General features: G+C 42.2%; 1 protein-coding gene across 1 annotated transcript in view; it reads right to left on the minus strand.

Moving 5' to 3' along the window:
* The window catches only part of LOC139460580 (uncharacterized), a 38175-nt gene extending 20775 nt beyond the window's left edge, over window positions 1-17400 (minus strand). Inside the window, exon 1 of the mRNA XM_071242049.1 lies at window positions 17274-17400. The gene's annotated coding sequence lies outside the window, so the exon portion shown is untranslated. The remainder of the gene's footprint in view (window positions 1-17273) is intronic.
* Between the last annotated feature and the right edge of the window lie 2664 nt (window positions 17401-20064).

Consider the following 20064-nt stretch of genomic DNA (forward strand, 5'->3'; position numbering starts at 1 on the left):
ATCGATACGATTATCTGGTGAGTTATACCAGTGTGTGCACCGGTGAGGTGCAGCCCCCACCCCTCACCCCCAGATTACCCCCCCCCCCCCCTCCCCCCCCCCCCCCCCCCCCGCCCCCACACACACACAGTTGGCTGAATTAGGGAAAGCGAGACGGACATTCCTCACGTTGCAAACGTTTCCATCTTACCATATTTCACGCACTCGTGTTTTTTTCTGGTACGAGTTGCCGTTTAATGTGAGCAGCAGATAAACCAGAGCTAGCAATAATTGGATTGCAATCTGATTTATCGTGTGATAGCTTTCACTGATTGCTGTTGCTGCAGTTGCGCGAGTCTGACATGGCAGTTTAGCCTAACATCTTCTAGCTGTCCCGCCACAAGCTGAGATGGCGAATCAGTTTAGTATCGGTATATGTGTATGGTGTAATGAAATTCAAACTCAATGTTCCATCAAACATAAGCTATCTGTATTATCTATGACGGCTCTTGTGATGGATGGAAATGCGATTTCATCGAACTTGAAGAGGTAGTATCTCATATTGAATATGATTGTTTTCAGACGCAGCTATACATACAGTCTCTCCAGAAGTAGCCTGTTACTGGTGTTGCCAGTCAGCCTATCACGGGCGCGGCCGGAAGCTGGTGGGTCAGAGATGGGTAGATAGCAGGAGGACATGGTCACATCACTGGTCATACATCCATCGTGTTTGCCATGTGTGTCTCCATTACGACGTTCAGGAGCGTCAAACGTGACCTTTCCAAGTTGCCCGGGTCCGTGTACGATCATGATGTCAGCTGACAGCAGCATGCCGGGACCAACACTGTGATCCACTAGGAGAGCGTTAGTGTGACCAGTTGTCAGCATCGGACATTGATGTAGTCAGAGGACACCGTTATATGACATCTATAGACTTAAATAATAACTCGTCAGTACCCAATGCTGGGTGTAAGAGATGACTTCTGAGGACCTGGTGGTCACACTCGGTCACTTCGCTGATGGCGTGGACCATTGCCAGGATTTGTCTGGTCCAGATTCAATTATTTACAGGCCGTCGTCACATAGCTGGAATATCACTGGAATGTAGCGAAGGCCCTTACATAGATTAACTGGACACACGCAAGGACTCCGACAGGCTCGAACCATCAGCATCATAGGGCAATCTCATAAAAATCAGATCTTAGTTCTCCCTACCACTAAACAAAGGACATCCCATCACGGGTCACGTCAGACCGACCTTTCGCGAACTTTGAGCGATCAAAGGAATGACTAACAAAAAGTCGACAATAGCCAGTCAGAAGGCAGCTAAATCGAGCTTTACGGCACGAGTTTCAAACCGGCGACTACGCTTCGAAACATATTTTGACATACACTCGATTAAATATTAAAAACTGAACAAAAGAACATACTGGAATGGTTATTAAATAGTCTAGATTGTATGAATACAGACATAAAACCCATAACTGTCGTGCAGAATATTCTGTGTGTTGCTTTCGAGGTTACACGATCAAAAATCACATTCCAATGGTAACTTTCATGATCTGATAAGCGATGCTCTGATTGGTCAGATTTTAATGAGATTGCAGCATAGGTTGTATAAACACCAGGGGACCACAGACCAACATCATTAACAGAGATTACTACAGCTGTGAAGCGCTTACATCTGTTTGATGACCAAATACCTCCATTCTTTGACGGAAGTAGCCGTTCACGTTCAAATAGGATCCTCACAATCTCGTAATCAGTACCTATGCCGAAGATGCCGTTAATTTTCAAATGTAAATGATTTCGGCTCCGATGGAGAACTAATACACCCAAACAAACAATCACATAAACAGAAGAGCTTTGCAAAATTTTAGCTAACTGGGAACTCTGTCCCCTAACATTGACTTCCATCCTCGTTGCGCTAAGATCGCTTTGTGGGACGGGCCCCAAGGAGTTTAGCGCCACGAATGATAAGTCCCTGCCGCCAAACCCAGTACTGTGCGTCGGTGCGTATATTTTTAACCCTCAGGTTTTAGCAGCGCTGCAAGTCATCGTATTTACAGGAAAAAAATGCTTTTGAACTTTCAACCTTGAGTGCATAGCGCATGAACAATATTGGGGTTTTGTTGAAATGAAGTAAATGGTCCTTTTTCTGTCGTGTTACAGTAAACACGAGAGACATTTCGTATGTAGTCAACGGGACGGGAATCTGTCCTATTTAACTTTGGGAGCTTGTATGGGTAAAAGCATTTGTATATCTAGTTTATTCAAAAAGAGACTTTTTGACAACCTACCTTTTTGAAAAAACCTGTGACGGTCAACAATCTATCAAATTCATATTCTTATAAACAATCTAAGTCTCTTTTAAATATCAAAACTTTAAATGTTTCAATGCTTATTCATTAAAGAAAAACTGCAGCATCTTTAAACTGACTTTAAATACTGGAATATATCATGCTTTATATCATCATGAGAGACTTTGTTCAGATTGTCCCTTCAGAGAAAATAATACATTGAGAATGAATTTCACAGTTTGTTTGTGTGTGAATTATATAATGCTTTGCATACTGCTATTTTGGGAAGATATATAACACCCACTTCTCTGTGTAGATTTAGAAAACGCATTACACCTAAAAATTATGAAATATTAGATAACACCAGTGTACGCCTCCTTAACGTACACGAACGTATGAGTAGTTGTTCACATATTCCCGTTGTTCATACCTGGTACTGTGTAATTGTATGTAATGATCCTAGTGCATAGGCGCAGGTCAATAGTTTTGAGCATACGAATGTATTTCGGTCCAAAGGCCTTTATGTTCAATAAAACTGTCTGTCTGGATCGGGAAACTCCGTACTGATGTGTTTGTACTGGAGGATGAGGAAACAAGTATGTGCCATTTTGGCATCTTGGCGATGTGTTGAATCAATGTCATACAGTCTTTGGTGTTTCTGAAACTTAATTCTTCGTTAATTTGTGTTGCCAGCATTGTTTTGATGTTAAACAAAAAGTTCCTGACAGTGTATTTTTTCAACCACGTACCCCCAAATCATTATCTCAAATCAGAGTAACGATAATTCTTAACACAATCAAGGAATTCTCAAAGCTTTACTTGATTTTGGCAAGTTCAGATATGTCCAAACATTTGCTTTTTCAACATTGTACTCCATTATCCCACAAGACAAACTTAAGGGAAAACTTCATTCCATGGGGCATTTTCTACTAAACCTTGTGACCATAGATATTGATGTCAAAATGAAAGCTAATGTCACTTGAAGTTTACCGAGAAAACAGTATGTGAAATGCCTGAGTTCCTCATTGGTAACATCTATGTGATATCCAGGCATCCCCTTTTTCGTCACCGGTTTCTTTATGTTTAGAAGTCAGAATTTCCTCTCAGTTTGGCAGAAGCAAAATCAGGGAATGTGCCTACAAAGTGTAACTTTAGATATTTTGTTTGTTTGTATGATTTGTGTTTAAAGCCGCACTCGGCAATATTCCAGCTATATGACGGCTGTCTGTAAATAATCGGGTCTCGACCAGACAATCCAGTGATTGACATCATGAAGATCGATCCAGGCAATTGGGATACGATGACATGCATCAACCAAGTCAGCGAGCCTGACCACCTAATCCCGCTAGTTGCTGAAGACCTATTCTTATCCGGATCTAACTTGGGCTTGCAGTATATCGATTATCTGGTATCGTTCAGTAATGAAGAAATAGCCAAAACGCTCTACTTACCTAACTACCTCAACTACAAATACAATCGCTCTATCGGTTTCATATTTACATCTACGCATACAGATTCAGTGTGATAAAAATCTCTCCACAAGACTGGATGACAAGAGGAGTGACATCAATTGTAAACTTTCCCTTTATACTATTGAGTAATATAAACGTTGCTGTCTCTTTTCCACACCTATGGGGTTACAATCGAGCATGCTCACTCTACGAAGATTTCAAAGAGCGTCCTGCGACTGTTGCTCAAAAGTTGTCTGATCAGTGTTACAAATTCACTGTCCGGATCAAGATTATTACAGAAAATGACATTTTCACACTTTACTAAATCATAGCAACAGGAATAATCTACATCAAGTTATAGTTATGTCCAAGGAATCAGTTTGAAATTTGCGATGTTTCGTTCCTCTTTTCATTCTTATCGAAGGAATGTCTGACTTCTGTGTGGAAGATACAAACACTCGCCATCCCAAGACACGGGAAGTTTTCCTGATGTGAATTAAGATGACACGTTGATAAAATAAATCGTCCATTTGAAATGAAGAAACCACTGCAGACAGCTCATTGCAAACCTTTCCAGTGGATATTCTGCGCTCATTAACGAATTAATAATGCTGATGGCAGATATATTCTCGGGTTTGAGATAAGTATCAACACACACGCTTGTCTTTGTTCGGGTAATCGAGGGCTGAGTGTCACGCGGGTTTCCCATGTATTTCACACCTATCTCATTCAGCAGGCAGAAAGCAAACGTGATACTATACCTCGCCCGATCACCCGATAGCGTGGCTCTGCCCCGTGACTTGACACTCAATTAGCATCTCGCAACAATACGTGACTGTGAGCTTCACTGTACGTGACGGTGGCGTACATACACGGGCATGCAACATGCCCAGCCTAATGAACCTTGGTGTCCAACAGCGTCGGTGAATTATATTTCACAGTAATCAGTTTAATAGATTGTCAAATGAATTCGGCTAATGTGCTTGGGGTTTCTTGGTTATAAGATATACGGAGGTTGTCACCAAGAACAATATACGGTAGACATCTCACGGAGGTTGTCATCAAGCACACATATACGGTACACACCTCACGGAGGTTGTCATCAAGCACACATATACGGTAGACACTTCACAGAGGTTGTCATCAAGCACACATATAAAGTAGACACTTCACAGAGGTTGTCATCAAGCACACATATACAGTAGACACCTCACGGAGGTTGTCATCAAGCACACATATACAGTAGACACTTCACGGAGCTTGTCACCAAGCACACATATACAGTAGACACTTCACGGAGGTTGTCACCAAGCACACATATACAGTAGACACTTCACGGAGGTTGTCATCAAGCACACATATACAGTAGACACTTCACGGAGCTTGTCATCAAGCACACATATACGGTAGACATCTCACGGGGGATGTCATCATGCACACATATACGGTAGACACCTCACGGAGCTTGTCACCAAGCACACATATACAGTAGACACTTCACGGAGGTTGTCATCAAGCACACATATACACTAGACACTTCACGGAGCTTGTCATCAAGCACACATATACAGTACACACCTCACGGAGGTTGTCCTCATGCACACATATACAGTACACACCTCACGGAGGTTGTCATCAAGCACACATATACAGAAGACACTTCACGGAGGTTGTCATCAAGCACACATATACAGTAGACATCTCACGGAGGTTGTCATCAAGCACACATATACAGTAGACACTTCACGGAGGTTGTCATCAAGCACACATATACAGTAGACACCTCACGGAGGTTGTCATCATGCACACATATACAGTACACACTTCACGGAGGTTGTCACCAAGCACACATATACAGTACACACTTCACGGAGGTTGTCACCAAGCACACATATACAGTAGACACTTCACGGAGGTTGTCATCAAACACACATATAAAGTAGACACCTCACGGAGGTTGTCACCAAGCACACATATACGGTAGACACCTCACGGAGGTTGTCATCAAGCACACATATAAAGTAGACACTTCACGGAGGTTGTCATCAAGCACACATATACGGAAGACACTTCACGGAAGTTGTCATCAAGCACACATATACAGTAGACACCTCACGGAGCTTGTCATCAAGCACACATATACGGTAGACATCTCAGGGGGGATGTCATCATGCACACATATACGGTAGACACCTCACGGAGGTTGTCATCAAGCACACATATACGGTAGACACCTCACGGAGGTTGTCATCATGCACACATATACGGTAGACATCTCACGGAGGTTGTCATCAAGCACACATATACGGTACACACCTCACGGAGGTTGTCATCAAGCACACATATACAGTAGACACTTCACGGAGGTTGTCATCAAGCACACATATACGGAAGACACTTCACGGAGGTTGTCATCAAGCACACATATACGGAAGACACTTCACGGAGGTTGTCATCAAGCACACATATACGGAAGACACTTCACGGAGGTTGTCATCAAGCACACATATACAGTAGACACCTCACGGAGGTTGTCATCAAGCACACATATACCGAAGACACTTCACGGAGGTTGTCATCAAGCACACATATACGGTAGACACCTCACGGAGGTTGTCATCAAGCACGCATATACAGTAGACACCTCACGGAGGTTGTCATCAAGCACACATATACGGCAGACACCTCACGGAGGTTGTCATCAAGCACACATATACAGTAGACACTTCACGGAGGTTGTCACCAAGCACACATATACGGTAGACACCCACGGAGGTTGTCATCAAGCACACATATACAGAAGACACTTCACGGAGGTTGTCATCAAGCACACATATACAGTAGACACTTCACGGAGGTTGTCATCAAGCACACATATACAGTAGACACTTCACGGAGCTTGTCATCAAGCACACATATACAGTAGACACCTCACGGAGGTTGTCATCAAGCACACATAAACGGTAGACACTTCACGGAGCTTGTCACCAAGCACACATGTACGGTAGACATCTCACGGGGGATGGAATAAGTCTTCAACAACCAATGCTTGTCGTAAGAGGCGACCATGCTTGTTGTGAGAGTGAGTGAGTGAGTGAGTATGGTTTTACACCGCTTTTAGCGATATTCCAGTAATATCACGGCGGGGGACACCAGAAATGGGCTTCACACATTGTACCCATGTCGGGAATCGAACACGGATCTTCGGCGTTACGAGCGAACGATTTAACCACTGGGCTACCCGACCGCCCCTTGTTGTATGAAGCGACACAAGCGATCGGGTGGTCAGGCTAGCTGACTGATTGATGCATGTTATCGTATCCCAATAGCGTAGAACGATGCTCATGATGTCCATCACTGGATTGTTTGGTCCAGTTTCGATTATTTACAGACCGCCGTCATATAAATTGAATATTGCTGAGTGCAGCGTTAAACACCCCCTATCATGTACAGCATACACGTAGCTACTGACACACCCCATCATGTACAGCATACAGGTAGCTACTGACACACCCCATCATGTACAGCTACACACGTAGCTACTGACACACCCCATCTTATACAGTATACAGGTAGCTACTGACACACCCCATCATGTACAGCTACACACTTAGCTACTGACACACCCCATCATGTACAGCATACAGGTAACTACTGACACACCCCATCATGTACAGCATACAGGTAGCTACTGACACACCCCATCATGTACAGCATACACGTAGCTACTGTCACACCCCATCATGTACAGCATACAGGTAGCTACTGTCACACCCCATCATGTACAGCATACAGGTAGCTACTGACACACCCCATCATGTACAGCTACACACGTAGCTACTGACACACCCCATCTTATACAGTATACAGGTAGCTACTGACACACCCCATCATGTACAGCATACAGGTAGCTACTGACACACCCCATCATGTACAGCATACAGGTAGCTACTGACACACCCCATCATGTACAGCATACAGGTAGCTACTGACACACCCCATCATGTACAGCGACACACGTAGCTACTGACACATTCCATCATGTACAGGTATTCACGAAGCTACTAACACAACCCATCTGGCACAGGTACACACGTAGCTACTGACACACCCCATCATGTACAGCATACACGTAGCTACTGACACATTCCATCATGTACAGCTACACACTTAGCTACTGACACACCCCATCATGTACAGCATACAGGTAACTACTGACACACCCCATCATGTACAGTATACAGGTAGCTACTGACACACCCCATCATGTACAGCTACACACGCAGCTACTGACACACCCCATCATGTACAGCATACAGGTAGCTACTGACACACCCCATCATGTACAGTATACAGGTAGCTACTGACACACCCCATCATGTACAGCATACAGGTAGCTACTGACACACCCCATCATGTACAGCATACAGGTAGCTACTGACACACCCCATCATGTACAGCTACACACGCAGCTACTGACACACCCCACCATGTACAGCTATTCACGAAGCTACTAACACAACCCATCTGGCACAGGTACACACGTAGCTACTGATAGACCCCATCATGTACAGCTACACACGTAGACACTGACACACCCCATCATGTACAGCTACACACGTAGCTACTGACACAGCCCATCATGTACAGCTACACACGTAGCTGCCTGTGAAGCCTCTAATCAGTACATCATGTCTCCAATTATGCATTGCCCGACATAATGTTCATGTACTTGTAACCCTTACAGATTATAGTATAAGAGTCGTTTGGTTCATTGAAGAAATATTTCAAAGTCTAACATCAAACACATCGTCTTCGCGTGTTTGTCCACTTCCTTTGAATGATTTGAAGTGAGCGGTGAATGTATAATGTGTGATGGCCGTGGTGACAGTGCAGTGGGGTGGGGTGGTTCCAGTAGCGGGTGAACTACAGCCGCCCCCTCCCACATCATGCCCCTACTGTAAACATGGGCTTTATTCCCGACAGAGCCCTGGATCAACTCAACAAGCCCTTCACTCGGCCCGTTGACATCGCGATCACCTTGTGGATCTATTAAACCTAGCCATGGTAAATATATCTCAATGGAGATATATTTCAGATAAACACTTTCTTTGCGGTGTGTCCCAATATGAAACCGCTCGTGCTGAGGGTGTTTGATAACACAGAGTAAGGCGATAACGTTATACAGACAGGAATTCGGACTATGTGATACCTCCGTACTCATGCTTACTGGCACATTATACCGGGTCACACTGAGTGCGTCATGTATTACTGGGGGGTGGCAGTTGATCTGTTCCGTCCCTTGGGTACATGACAAGGTGTGCATGAACTTGGAAAGTAGCGCTCTACAAACCGTTGGTAACTGGATTTCAATTTAACAATCTCCGAACTATGCCAGTGTCCTATAGTTGGAGTGTGATAGTACACTAATGCAGCCAGTGTCCTATAGCTGGAGTGTGATAGTACACTGATGCTGCCAGTGTCCTATAGCTGGAGTGTGATAGTACACTAATGCTGCCAGTGTCCTATAGCTGGAGTGTGATAGTACACTAATGCTGCCAGTGTCCTATAGCTGGAGTGTGATAGTACACTAATGCAGCCAGTGTCCTATAGCTGGAGTGTGATAGTACACTAATGCTGCCAGTGTCCTATAGTTGGAGTGTGATAGTACACTGATAGAGCTGTGTGCAAGCGTCGCTGATCTAGGTAACATGTAAAAGAGCAATCGTTAAACGAAATAGGATTTGAAACGTGTCAAATACTTCTAGCTATCGCGATACAAATTTCTATCTGTCGGCATAGCGTTTATATTTATAGGAACGTACTATATCTAAGTAAATATCACTTTATAATGTCACTGTTCATCGTATTTAAAGTAGACCTCTTCTCCCCATACTCTGAACTCTGAACTGAAGTGTTGGGTCCGTCTTGGCCCGGGCTGTCAAAATCATCTTAAACCTTAAACATGAAATGGATTCACACCTATAGATAAGTATTATATCTACCTACATACACTGTACTACTTTATAGTGTCTCAGATCGCGGTATTTTAAGAAAACAAGGGGCACAAAGTGAAGCCCTTTTCCCTCTACATTCTCAACATAGTCTCTATCAGAGGTGTTTTGTCTGTGTTGGGTCCGACTTGGCCCGGGCTGTCAAAATCAACTTAAACCTCACAGATGTATCATCAAATGTAATCACGTCTATAAACGAGTATACTATCTACCTTTATACCACTTTATAGTGCCTCAGTACATCGTATTTAAAGAAAACTGGCCCGTTAAAGTCAAACAGTTTTGCTGTATTTTCTTAAGAAAATCTCTGTCAGAAGTGTTGGGTCCGACTTGGCCCGGGCTGTCAAAATCAACTTTAAACACATAGATGTATCATCAAATCTGTTTACATCTGTAGCTTAGTCTTATATCTACCTATATACTACTTTATAATATCACAGTACATCGTATTTAAAGAAAACTGGTCCGTTAAAGTCAAGCACTTTTACTGTTTTTTCTTACGAAAATCTCTGTCAGAAGTGTTGGGTCCGACTTGGCCCGGGCTGTCAAAATCAACTTAAACCTCACAGATGTAACATGAAATGGGTTCACATAGTCTCTATCAGAAGTGTTTGGCGTGTGCTCGGTCCGACTTGGCCCGGGCTGTCAAAATCAACTTTAAACACACAGATGTATCATCAAATGTGTTTACATCTATAAATTCGTATTATATCTACCTTTATACTACTTTATAATGTCACAGATCGCGGTATTTAAAGAAAATAATGTTCTCAACGTGAAGCCCTTTTCCCTCTCCCTTCTGAACATAGACTCTATCAGTAGTGTTTGGCTCAATTCTCATATTGTTTCCACATCATTATAATACACGTGTTTTAAAATAAACTTGTTATAATGTCCCTTTCTCTGTATGTTGAATGTACTTGTGTGTTTTGCACTTATTGTGCATATATTTTGTAGTTTGTGATAGTGTAATATTGCCACTGTTTCTTCATGGAATGTTGCGCAATACATGTCTCATCTTCAACATCTTTGTTGTGTGATAGTTTGTTACAGTTGTGCACGGGGGCACGGATGGCCCAGTCGCATTATGCGCTGGAATTCGCTAAGCAGAGTTGTGTCCCATGGGCACGCCAGAAACCATGACAGTGTGTTCGAATCCCGGCTCCCCCCGTTCATGTTGTCAGTACTATACCCGTGCTCGAAGGTTTCACCAAAGTGGTGAGCGTCTAATACCTGCATCACTTCGGGTTTTCCTTCCACATCAAGCTGACACGCCGTGATATAACTGGAATAATACTATTCAAAGCGGCATTAAACCCGACTCACTCACTCACTACTCTTGTGTACGGTTCCGTTTGGTTAACTGGGTTTGTGCTGTGATTACTTCCGGTTTATATTTGAAGTATGTTTAGAAGAATGGTAATTAATATGTTTAAGCCAAACATCGTGAATATATCATCCAACCGAATTATTTTTCAGGAAAATAATTGCAAACTAAGGGCCAACATGTTGATTTCCAATGTATCCAGAAGCAAAGATCTTATACGGGTGTATAATCTCTGCAGGAAGTTAAAACAACTGTCAATACAATAAACCATGCAAAACCATAAACCGCCGTACGAAACGGTATGAATCATATTTTACATACAGTGAATTACTTGAAACTGTGCTCAAATATGCACAGCAAGCACCATACATGTGATTGTGAAGACAACTAATTACAAATATCTGATATCAAACCCGTTGTTTTACATGTGTTGTTTATTGAACAAAGTGATGCTTCATAGAAGCAATCGTGTTGAACAATAAGTTGCAATAGCAGTGTGAAGGAAGAAAGATTGAGAGCGCGTTACATGCTTGACCTGAGTTCCTCCAAGTAACCATTCTCGCTGGCTGCCTGGATAACATAAGTTACATTATTAAGGTAGTGCGCAATAAAGCTATTCGGGCAAGGCAGGTAATCACCCACTTTCAGTGATACAGCTTAAAAAAAATTCGATGTACAGCATTGCAAGGTCACACGTGATAGAGCTCTATACTACGCCTATAGCTAAAGGAGATAATCGCTCAATGCGCAATAGTTTATTCTTACAAAATATAGACCGGTTAACTTTAGCGAAAGGAGATATACACTCTTCGAAAAAAGAAACGCACGGGTAGATTTGTAGTAAATTTATTGTACCTAATAAAGTCGATATATTTAATTTAATATCATAGATACAAATATGAAATTTTGGAGTCCGATAGTCACATGTTGTCGTTGTACAAAGGCATTGAACTGTCCATTGTCATATCACATAAGGCCACAAGGGTGCGCTGAACTCAGTATCTCGTGTGACCGCCCTTGGCAGCAATCACTTCTCTTCATGTCACCAGCTATCAATACACAAAACAGAATAATACGTCAAGATGGCAGTTTCCATATAACGATTAAGTATTTCTAAGCAACTTAAAGATACATATATCCAGATATTGTACATATCTTTAAGTTGCTTAGAAACACTTAATCGTTACATGGAAACTGCCATCTTGATGTATTATACTGTATTGTATATTGGCAGATTGTGATTAATTGTTACCAGATGGCTCCAGCTGGGGTAGCAGACGACACACTTTCCATCAATGGGGAACAGGGTAAAAACTGTTACAATATGTGCAGGCTGGTCATCATCGAACTCTAGTCTCACCAGTCTAAGATGTATTGAAAAAACACAATTAATTCTCAACCTTATCTAATGTTAATTCAACAACTTATCATATATTTAGCAGTGGGATATTCTGTTCATAATCTCTCATAATTCTATTGAATGGTTCTGTACATTCTATCAATGTTTATTTGTACAAAGCTGTTTATGTATTTACAGAAGTGAGACACTAATGAATTATTGCCTGTCTGTCTACAATGTATACCGTACACACTTTGAACTCCTTGTTTGCTTTAAATACCGCAATCTGAGACACTATAAAGTGGTATTTAGGCAGATATAATACTAGTCTATAGATGTTGACACAGTTGATGATACATCTGTGATGTTAAAGTTGATTTTGACGGCCCAGGCCAAGCCGGAACGAACAGTTCTTATAGGGACAATGTTGAGAATGTAGAAGGAAAAGGGCTTCACTTTGAGCACCTTGTTTTCTTTAAATACCGCGATCTGAGACACAATAAAGAGGTATATGTAGGTAGGTAGGTATATAGGTTGATTTTGACAGCCCGGGCCAAGTCTGACGCAACACTTCTGACAGAGATTTTCGTAAGAAAATACAGTAAAAGTGCTTGACTTTTACGGCAGTTTTCTTTAAAAGCGATGTACTGTGATAATATAAAGTAGTATATAGGTAGATATAAGACTAAGCTACAGAGTAAACACATTTGATGATATATCTATGTGTTTAAAGTTGATTTTGACAGCCGGGGCCAAGTCGGACCCAACACTTCTGACAGAGATTTTCTTAAGAAAATACAGCAAAGTGTTTGACATTAACGGGCCAGTTTTCTTTAAATACGATGTATTGAGACACTATAAAGTGGTATAAAGGTAGATAGTATACTCGTTTATAGATGTGATTACATTTGATGATACATCTGTGAGGTTTAAGTTGATTTTGACAGCCTGGGCCAAGTCGGACCCAACACTTCTGACAGAGATTTTCTTAAGAAAATACAGCAAAGTGTTTGACTTTAACGGGCCAGTTTTCTTTAAATACGATGTATTGAGACACTATAAAGTGGTATAAAGGTAGATAGTATACTCGTTTATAGATGTGATTACATTTGATGATACATCTGTGAGGTTTAAGTTGATTTTGACAGCCTGGGCCAAGTCGGTCCCAGCACAAGCCAAACACTTTTGATAGAGACTATGTTGAGAATGTAGAGGGAAAAGAGCTTCACTTGAGCACCTTGTTTTCTTTAAAATACGATGTACTGAGACATTATAAAATGGTATATAGGTAGATATAATACTAAGCTACTGATGTAAACACATTTGATGATACATCTATGTGTTTAAAATTGATTTTGACAGCCCCGGCCAAGTCGGCCCCAACACAAGCCAAACACTTCTGATAGAGACTATGTTGAGTGAGTGAGTGAGTTGGGTTTAACGCCGCTTTTAACAGTATTCCAGTTATATCACGGCGTGTCAGCTTAATGTGGGAGGAAAGCCCGAAGTGATGCAGGTCTCAGACGTTTACCAGGTCTCAGACGTTTACCACTTCGGTGAAACCCACGAGCACAGGTATGGTGCTGACAAACCTAGAAACATAATCGGGGCGAACCGGGATTTGAACCCACAATCATAGGTTTCTGGCGTGCCCAAGGGACGCAACTCTGCACAGCGAATCGCGGCGCCTTAGACGACTGGGCCACCCGTGCCCCCCAGACTATGTTGAGAATGTAGAGGGTAAAGGGCTTCACTTTGAGCACTTTGTTTTCTTTAACTACCACAATATGAGACAATTAAGTGGTATATAATTAGATAAAATGCTAGTCTTTAGATTTAAAGAATGTCTAGTTACTAACATGTGTGGTGTCAGCCCTATGACATTCGAAGAATATCCAGTTCCAGAAAACATCCAGTGTTGGTTTAACACGAATTAGTAAAGGTTAATTAGAGATGCCTAACACGTTATTTAACGAAAGAAGAGTAGTCAAAACACTGTCGTTTCCTGCCCAGGACATCACACCCCTACACGCTAAGGTCGGTGAGATACCTCCCCATCAAAGAAAACACACAGTCACGACACTGACTTTTCTACGAGGACTCACGGTATGTAGTCATAATTATCAGTTTATTACATTGTTGAAAATGCATTCTGATTCAAACTCAATTAAATGAGCAAAACTATACGTTTGTTGACATTTGAGATCTGCCGTGATATGCACGTTTCGTTTTATTATTCTGCAATCCATTTTTAGTATTACCCGCTGGCCCGGCCCGGGCAGACTTTTTTTGGCCCGATTTTTGGGCAATCCCCTATGGAGAAACTATTGTAGATACCCTGGTATCCCTGAGTTTACAACCGGTATGTTGTCGTACAAAACTCAAATGTAACACGTTATACAAAACCTAAAGAACATCTTCACTAGGCAAGGGAGTTAACTGACTATAAGTCCAGTTTACACCCTTGCCGAAGGAGACTGGAATTATGGAGTTATTTTGGGGCTGGACTAACGAGTCTATGCAAAGTCCAATCAAAATCGCGTTACGAAATCGAAATTCGGTTCGTAAATTGCTGTGCAGATTTTGGTCGATTGCAGGATTTGCATAGCTTGTGTACCGCCAACTCGGCGTCAACGGGTATTTTCCAAATCTTGTCATGTTTTTGATCAACTTGCTCACGTGATTTAGTGCAATTTGCAAAGTGAAACCCTTTATATTTACAAAATAGATTTTGATTATCGATCAGATCGTCTTGACTGGGCGCCGCCATTTTGTTTTAAAAATATATAAGTTATATGAGAGGTTGAATGTGATTGGTCAATAGGAGGGACATAACTCATAATAGCCAGTGTTGGCGCTACGTAATTAAGTACAACAGACCCGTCTATTGTAATTAAGTACAACAGACCCGTGTTGAAAAATGGCGTATGTTGTGAACAGATGTAAAATATAGAGTAGTGTCAGTACATGGGGAATGTGTAGTTGGTGTGGTTCTGAAGAAATGGGGGAATAGTAACGTCCAGGTATCAGCGCTGTTCAATCGTGTAAGCCCTGACTGACTCGGACTGCGAGGGAACACACGAACCCTGCCGCCGGGCGCTAATTACTCTGTTATTAACATAAACGGTCTAGCATAAATATTTAAGCACACGTCACGAGTGGCAGAATGTAACTAGACACAGGTGGAAGTGATCTCTGTTGGTTTACTGAATATATATACCACGCGGGACATACGCTCAAAATGAATATACACCGACAAATTACGAGTAGGAGATTCTCTTTAACCCAGCAACTTATCCGCAGCGTCTCCCTGCATAATTACATGTGGACTCACATTCACAACAATAAGTCAGTACTTTTGTATCAGAACACTTAAATCAGTGTAGAGAAAACGAAGGAGATCTTTTGTAATCTGAGTAGAAGAGTAGACATTCCCGTAGAGTGACTGATGTATTAAGTCCTCACACCCCTGATGATGGGCGTCTATGTACATAATTATAAGCGTGATTGCTTAGATAGCAATTTGTTTGATAAGGCAACAGTACGTCGGAGTTATCGCAACCCTCAATAATGTAGTGATTATCGCCTTATTACACAGATTACAAGTCATCGATAGCGTGAACCCCGCCAGTGATAGAAGATCCCCCTCCCAAACACAATGATAGCGTCTACTGACTGAAAAAGCCCCACCCCCAACCCCCACCTCTCCAACGAGGTACAGCCGTCTCCCCAGCGAGTCGGCCATTGTGTGTACAGAGCCTTGTGGGAGGTGCTCTGTGTGTATAACATTCACTTTAGTCGTTAAAACATGTATATATGATATATGTATACAAACGATTCTCCATTGCCCAAAAAAACAAATACGTGAGTTTATAAAGTTTTATGGCCTTAGCCTATATGTATTTAAATAGTTCGTACAGAATTAACTTGAAGTGATAGACATGAACGTATATAGACATTCATGAACTGTCTTGACACATGAACTATTTAACTACGTGTTATTAAGGCCACAAAATACACAGTTGACGTTCTATATCCCTATCACCACTTCGTGATATCAGATACCGCTTAAGATATCTATAAATGAAGATATGAAACATACACGCCTTTGATGACGGCACAGTGTGGGTCAACTACCCGCTGTGTCATCTGACGGACACGGACATTCCACCTCCAGGTAAAAAACTACACAGTATACCTCCACCCATTCACGTCCCCGCCACAGACGTGCAGTCAAGGCACTCCATTGCGTGCCGCTACGACACCTCAAGCTCTCGTCTTGAAAGCCAAACCTATGATAAAGTATCAGTTAGCTGGCTACAAGTACGTGGCTATGGTTATATGAAGCTATTAAACCCTATGACATGGCTAGTGGGCAAGTACTGTGAAATCTTACACCTGCGTTTCTTGTAATTGACATTGTTTATGAGAGCGGCGTACTGCCACGCCAGGCTGACGCATAACGGTTTCGGCAATCAATGTCTTAGACGTGCATAGGAGTCTCACAAAACACAAGTCATTGTTAATTCAAGTAGTTGTAAAACATACACCCACTGTCACTGTGGCTCTCATTGGTCGCCTGAACATCGCAGATTATCTATGCTGTGTAACTTTAGAGATACCGGCCGCTACAACTATTTGAATCTATCTTCACTTGCATACAGCCCTGACTCTGCTAGTACACACGACTTCATCACAAGTGTGTGTCCACCTCCCCGTTCACGGTTGTCTGCTGTATGGACATTGCAGACAAGACAAACTATCGCACTATAAATACAGCAGCCGCCTACATATCACAACTTTCTAGGAATTGTTAAAAATATTATTTCAGCTTTGATCATTAACTACAATGAAATTTCTCACCTGCAAACCTTGAATCCGGAGACTGATGTACCCGGCTGTAGGCTGGACTTGTTTCTGTGCCGGTATCCCGGAAGACAGGTGTGCTTTCAGCCGATATACCTACTTAGTAAGTAAATTCAACGCTTGTTTACACTCGGACCGCTAGAAATCACTGAGCGATAGGTAACACCGGCGAGAGGCGTTTGCAGACAAACGTGTTCGTTCTTGCAGGCCAGTTGTCAATTTGGATTTACCCAGCTAGATTACCTATCGACACGGAGCTGTGTTCGTTCCTTGGAGCCGATTGTTATTTTTAATTACGCTGATGAATCAAGGGATGTAAAGTTAGTGAAATTATCTCCGGTTTACGTTATTTTATGCCGCTGACATATATTAGTGTGTTGTTGGCGGAGAAAGTGTACATAGGGATCTCGGTAATTAGATACGGCGACCTCAAGTCGGCAAATGAGACATCGAAAACTTAATAAAACAGTGAGGGCGAGGAATGTCGACACGACGTCATTGTTTACTCCGCCGCTGAAGGATCCCAGCAATATTCAGATATGTTCACACTAATAAGATATGCCTTAGTATTGACGAAGTCCGGACAAAGGCGCCTCAGTGAAAATTGCATGACCTCTGAATCACAAGAACCTCTCGTGGTATAAAAAATACAGTTATTGATCCGTATCTTATTAAATGGATATGTGGGATATACCGCTACTACGTCGCAGGACACATCGCCCCTCACATGCCACACGCCGTAGCATGGTAGACTGTGCACAGTGATTGTTGGTGAACTCGTTGTGTCTTCATGTGACTTCTCTTTGTTTTACGAGGATCAGCTGAGAGAGGCGGGAGGTCCCACCGGTCAGTCACGGAGATTTTGACCAAACACGTTTCGTTTAAAGTGACGTAGTTACAAAGATCTGCCCCGGTAGTTTTACATATGTTCACCGGAACACTGACACGATCTTACAACAGAACAGCCAGTCAATATAAGCCAACAGATAGGCTGTGTGCAGTCGAGGCCACGGTCACTCCAGCGCCTTACCACATATCACATTTTGATAATTCAAGTTCATAATTAATTTGCGGTTATAAAATGCAATATATTTATGATTCAGTGTTAAGCTTGTAAATCCCCCCGTTATATATACGCTTATCAATGTGGCCTGTATAACGCCGCAGAAACAGGGACATCTACTCTTGTCGTTGTTGGAAACTGCTTCTTCAAAGGTGGATAATCTTTAACTAGCTCAAGACACTACCTCGTGGTCGCTGTACGCACGTGATCCTTTCTGTTCACTGAGGGATCGACGATTAATATTCTTTTATACTGTTTCCAGTATTTCCTTGAGTAAATGACATTTCTCCCCCCGCCCCTCCCCTCCCCCGACCTGCATGGCTGTATTGTGACCCGCCTCCCTACTGATGAAGATGTCTTTGTTCAGCATTACACGATAGGCAGGTTTTGAATCTAAAATCACCAAATATACATGCAGAGACATAAGCTGTCACAATTATCAATATTCGATAAACTGTGATTACTTTAAGCAGAAAACACACACTTCCCCGAACAGGAATACAAATGTGTATTTTAAGATGGTTTGAATACTGTGAGGGGTAAACGCACATGACCAGCTGTGCACCCTCAATTTAGCAATATCTTGAACTGTGTTCAAATATTTCCAAGTCAATTCTTTAATCTGTGGCAATATGTCGCCATGACCCGCCACAACGGCAAATAGAAGAGTGGGTTATGCACAACAGGCAACAGACAACAGACACGTATGTGAAAAGCTAATTTCCCGTCATCCACGTGTATCATCAGCACGTAATCGCCACCTCGGACATCCAGACTGACAACGCCCGCCGCAGTCGCCGTGGTCACTACACAACAGACGACAGATTGCCAACTGTTTGTCGTTACTGACACCTGTGTTAAATATTTGATATATGACCTCTGGCCTTCGTCGAGATACGAACAAATATAGGAAGACCCCAGCATTTGCTGGCTTCAAGTGTGAGCATCTAGAAGTGTCGACATTGTGTCCAGGTCAAGTGTGCGTAAATGTGTGTAATATATGACACGCAACAATCCACTTCTCATACTTTCATAACATATTCCAAATTTCTGTTATAGTCCGTTTGCTGCAAAATCGTATCGATGAAATGCAATATAAATATATATCCTACAGCAACAATTCATCTTAAATGGCATAAAGTTAATTATTTGTCCATACAAACTCGTCGCCATAATTTCCGACATCGCCATAAGGGTGGTGGTGGTGGTGGTGGTGGTGGTGGGGGGGGGGGGGGGGGGGGGGAAGATAGTTGCCATAAGGGGGGGGGGGGGGGGGGAATAGTTGTTTAACAAACTGTCTTGTAATTGTTGCTGGTTTAACAAACTTTCATGTAATTGTTGCTGGTTTAACGCATGTTGTTACAAGGGGGCTTGCACTGTAAACCGAATAGCCCTACATTCCGACGTGAAATTCGCGTGTCAGGTCAACCTACTACTGTCTTTTCTGTTATAAAATCTTGTCAAATGAAACATCTAAATCTGAAGCGTATTTTTCGGTAGTAGTTGCTGAACGGAATATACAATGAGAATCTGCAAAATATTCTCAAACCAATGCCATTGTTATTTCTATTCAGCTAATTTCAAATGCAAATAAAATAAAAAGAACGAGCTCAGTATATCATTACAATACGGTACATGATTTCGTGTTTAGGATTATTGCAAGTCGGAGGGGGTGCACTGAATCATGCGACTGTCAGACAAATTATTTTTTCAGTTGACAGCATG

The sequence above is a fragment of the Haliotis cracherodii genome, unplaced genomic scaffold (assembly GCF_022045235.1).
Source record: "Haliotis cracherodii isolate W230 unplaced genomic scaffold, xgHalCrac1.p SCAF_14, whole genome shotgun sequence".
Taxonomy (NCBI): Eukaryota; Metazoa; Mollusca; class Gastropoda; order Lepetellida; family Haliotidae; genus Haliotis; species Haliotis cracherodii.